The sequence below is a fragment of the Carex rostrata genome, chromosome 5, assembly GCF_964058835.1.
Source record: "Carex rostrata chromosome 5, lpCarRost1.2, whole genome shotgun sequence".
Taxonomy (NCBI): Eukaryota; Viridiplantae; Streptophyta; class Magnoliopsida; order Poales; family Cyperaceae; genus Carex; species Carex rostrata.
Window position 1 is genome coordinate 13,493,934 of NC_135922.1, and position 4,770 is coordinate 13,498,703.

The following is a 4,770-nucleotide window of genomic DNA, read 5'->3' on the forward strand; positions in this document are numbered from 1 at the left end:
TATTGGACCTACTTTTAGGTTCAATTAGCTCTAACACCGTACGATTAGCATTACGATATGTGGACAGAAATTGATACAGATGCGCACGGTTATTAATACAAAGCACACGAATCTTGATGCAATCGGATGGTCAATACACCCATCATACCAAAGTAGGTCGATGGGCATCGGAACTATTCTGAGCACATATATTACAGGCTCATACTGGGCTGCGTAAATTGTAATACAGAAAAACAGTGTTCTGGGCTGCGCAAAGGAGAAGAAAAAAAAAGGGATTTGGGCTCAATAGAATAGAGCAAAATTATTTTCAAAATAGCGCAAAAGCCCAATAACTGTATAACTCATAATATATTTTAAAAATCAAAAGTAAAACAATAATTAGATTATTGAACCTAGAGAGAGAACGATTCTTTCTTTATACTAAATTTATCCTTTCATAGTTATTTAAGAAGAATGCAAAAATGACTAATATTTTTATTTTTATTTTTATTTATTTATTTTTTTTTATGGTGACATACTGACATTGCTATTTTGAGAGTTGAGTTGAATAAGCCAAATTATTCTTGCATAAATTGGATGAATTAAACAACAAATAATAAGTAATCTAGAAAAAAAAATCAATGAATTTTGTTACAAATAGTATAAAAAATTGTATATGTAGAAAGTGTGACTTTATCTATGAAATTTAGATGTCAAAGTATAGTATGGTAAAATGAATTTTATTGATATATATCTTCCAACATATGGAAACATTTTACACTTTTACAAAATGTCTTTTTATCTGATCATGCTCTTCCAATGGAAACATTTTACCTGTTACAAAAATTTAGAAGTTTCCTCACTAAATTTTGTTTCATATCTGGCTGTTACCATATCTCTGCGCATTTCTATTTTGGTGTTATGCCATGTATAGTAAGAACCTTTCCTTGAACAATTATTACTTTATTCGCTAGAACTAAATGAAATGCTTAATTACTGCTAAACATAAAATGTGAAGGAATTGTTATATAAACAAATTGCGGCCCAAGAAAACGTGAAAAAATTATTACTTCTAGTGTACCTGATCGTATCATAAAACAGCGTCTTTTCTCCAGCGCTAGCGATTAAACCAAACCCCTCTCTTTCTCGCTCTTTTCCCTCTCCTCCGAAAAGGCGAGGGTTTTGCCAAATAGGAGCTCCGGTCCTTGGACCCTACTCTCCAGGTCTCTCTCTCTCTCTCTTTCTGGCTTCCTCTCTCTGAATTTTTCACTAATTCTTGACCATTCATATCAGCGCGCGGATAGTATCTTTTTCGATACTTTTACATTTTTTATTTACAAAAAAAAATTAAACTACTAATTTTTATACCCTCTATTAAAAGTATTTGGAATGTGTTTTTGGAAAATGGAAAAATGAGATCTCGGTATCTTTTCTACTAATTATAAATAGATCTCCGGATCTTTTCTAAATTTAAAACCGTTCATGTTGTGGCGGCTGCTGATCTTTCCAGTTGGTAAAGCATCTGCTCCTTCGAGTTGCAGCGTCTGAATTTAAGGGGTTTGTTTTTCTGTTTTGGTAAAGTGATTCTGTTTGTATTTGTGACAACATGGACATGATAGAGTGGCTGAGGATTGAGGGAATCCATCTATTTATTAGAGTCTGACATTGGATTTTAATTTATGTTGCTGATGATGCCAGGTTGTGACTTGTGAGAAGAGAAGATGTTTTTTAATGATGAGGTACTAAATCCAATATACGACAAAGGGAAAGTGGAGTACAATGCAATGACACCCCTGATTTCATATGTGAAAGAGATATACCGTGAGATGAAGAAGAGCGCCTGTTCATTGGCTACTCCTGCTCAGGAGAAGGCCTACCAGGAAGCACTCGCTCATGTGGTCAATGTTCTTTCTAAAAGAACACAAATTCAAGGTGCAATACATATATATATCCACATACTAGTTTCTTTGGCCTTAATTCACCCTACCTTTCAAATAAAAAAGGAATTTGGAGGGCTCAAAGTTTTCATATTAGTAATTTATCAAAGGTTTCAATTCATTGCTTTATGGGGTTTTGTCATTTTTTCTTGTTCGATGAAGCGGCAGATACAGGCTTGAGTGCCGGACTTCGTGCTTGTTGTAATAATGAAACAAAGAGCCGCAAAGAATGCCTCAAGAGCGTATTTGATCTCTTAACTAACATGGAGCTCAAGCGTTTTTATGATCCACCATCAAACGACGAATTCCAATACTATTAACTTACAAAAAAATACTTTAAATCGATGGCTATTTTTTTCGATGCATGGAGTATTGCGTCCAACCTAACTCGTCGTCCCATGTGGATTGATTCTCGAATACAATACGAATGCTTTACATCATGTTATCCCCTGGAGCATGCCGAGGAGCTCGAATCTCTCGTGGAGCATTTTGCCAATCTTGCCAAGTGCATACTGGATTTGCACATCACCAACTGTAAGTCAGTTGCTTAATTTTTAAGCTGCAATAATTTAACATAATCCAACAAAAATAAGCAACTTAATTAGTACTTTCAAAGATATTATAATGGAAATTTTATTTCTAGTAACAAAATGATCACATTTCCAAAATAAGCCACTAATAAGAAAAAGAAAAAATTATATAATGGTCTTTTCAGTCCATATCTTGCAACTAGATATGACCTTGCAGACCAAACTAGCAAAATTGCCAAATTTATGGACCATAATGCAAATTTGGAAATTAAAAGAACCAAACAGGGGTTTGAGTGATACTTGGGAAACCAAATCTGAATTTATTCCTAATGAAAACAAAGTTCAACAAATAGTGCTCCATCGAAACCAAGGAAGAAAAAAACAGTTGAGAAACAACTTACAGGTAAACCCAAATGAAAGAAAGAATAGTGCAACCCGAGAAGGTTAAACACCACATTGATGTCCTTTCTGAAGAAATATAAATGTATATCTTCAAATCCAAGTTTTAGGCATTCCATATCATGGATTGCTCGCAAATACTGGAAATGAAGCAGCGGTTCAGATTCTCACTACTAGAATTTGGATTATTTACATGGGACAAAAAATATTCATTTGCATGCGCTACCCATGCAATTGATGCCAACTGCATGGGCTTCCCATGCAAATGAGTTCATACAGTTGATATCGATGGTAATGACCTTTATTTGCATAGGGCTCATGCAATTGATCAATTGCATGGGTGCGCAAACCTTTTTTGGATGGGTTAATTTTTGGCGGCCCATGCAATTATTAGGTCCCAGACGCTGACGAAATTTGTGTTTTGCATGGGTGTGCCAATCTCTTTTACATGGGTGTGTTGATATCTTTTTCATGGGTTAAAATTATATAGCCCATGCAATTGAGATAGCTCAAATTTGTCATAATTCCGATGACTGCCTATGCAATTTTGATGTTGCCCATACTAATTTACTTTCATATTAAATTTATTAATATTACAATTTATCATCAAATCAGAATAAAAAACAAATTATATAAAAATCACGTATTAATAAAGATCAACATAAAATAGAAATGACATATGTATTGTATTAATTTGTTTTTGGATCCACAAAATATTACAATAATTGTTATAATGTAACTTTTAACCCAAAAACTATACTAGTTAACAAAAAACCAAAGTCAACACTCAGCATAATCCAAATGAATGCTTGTATCACATCAACACATAACTACTAGACACAAAATAGACTAAATTATCCAACACATCTACCATTCTCACTCATTTAGAGTGTACGAAAGTCATCATCTAGACCTTTTTGAGCACCTAACCCAACTTTATATTAAAAGCCCATAACTGACGCCGCCGAAGAAGAAGCCTATCGAAAAACTACCATAAGTAACCTCATACAAAAAGGTAACAGTAAAGATATTACCACCATTTCTGAAAAAAGATATATTAAGGCATAATACAATTAGTAACATACCTTGGAAGGCTGAAGGCTCACAAGGCCACAAGCTCGATGATTCCAATGGAACCCGGACCAGGCTAAAAAAATTACAAAAAAGAGCACGTCAATAATTCAATTATTCAATATTAATTAATAAAATGGATACTAAAAAAACTACATTGAATTGGTACAAATGGACTAAACGAAGAGAAACGGTCCAGAAATTACAAATATTGCAGAACAATATAGAGGTTACTATTGAAGATATCATTTTCTAAAAGTTCAAAATAACATAAAGTACCATTGCAAATTCCATAAAAAACAGAAGTTTGCAGAAGCTCCAGTAGTTGAAAAGTTATAAAAACAATAATAAAAAAATATTTCACCAAGGACCAGCAAGTACTGTCTGGTATTTGCCCGGTACAAGGAGAGAAAAAAAATACCTCCTCAGTTGTTCAAGTGTTGATCTTCTCGCTTGGCCAATCACATCTGCAATTCTCTTTAATACTTCATATCCCTGTATAGATGCCACTGTAAGTATCCAATCACATGGAACCATCACTAGTTCAATTTTGATTTGTTTTATTTAATAGATTATGGTAAATCAGTACCAAAATCTGGTACACGAGCCTGAAATACTGGTACAAGTCCATAATAAGGTTGATTCAATAACAGTTCGCTGGTATAAAGTTTTAGAACCAGTAACCAATCTTAGTTCTTAATTTAGAACATGATTTAGTAATTTTAAGGATTTTTAAATTGACGTTTTATACTTAAAACAAAAGAAAGGATAAATCTAAAAATTGATTCTTACAAAATTAGAAAACTTTGGCTTGTCAGAAACAAACATGGAAATTTCAAAACCAGGCCCCTACT

General features: G+C 33.5%; 2 long non-coding RNA genes across 2 annotated transcripts; one reads left to right on the plus strand and one right to left on the minus strand.

The window, feature by feature from the left end:
• The first annotated feature begins 1,467 nt into the window (after positions 1-1,467).
• Positions 1,468-2,471, plus strand: LOC144554560 (uncharacterized). Its single transcript, XR_013511645.1, has 3 exons — positions 1,468-1,536; positions 1,678-1,911; positions 2,085-2,471. It is a non-coding gene; the product is annotated as an uncharacterized LOC144554560 (long non-coding RNA).
• A 1,087-nt stretch (positions 2,472-3,558) lies between these two features.
• Positions 3,559-4,411, minus strand: LOC144553928 (uncharacterized). Its single transcript, XR_013511470.1, has 3 exons — positions 4,338-4,411; positions 3,931-3,992; positions 3,559-3,822 (listed from the first exon to the last, which is right to left on the minus strand). It is a non-coding gene; the product is annotated as an uncharacterized LOC144553928 (long non-coding RNA).
• Between the last annotated feature and the right edge of the window lie 359 nt (positions 4,412-4,770).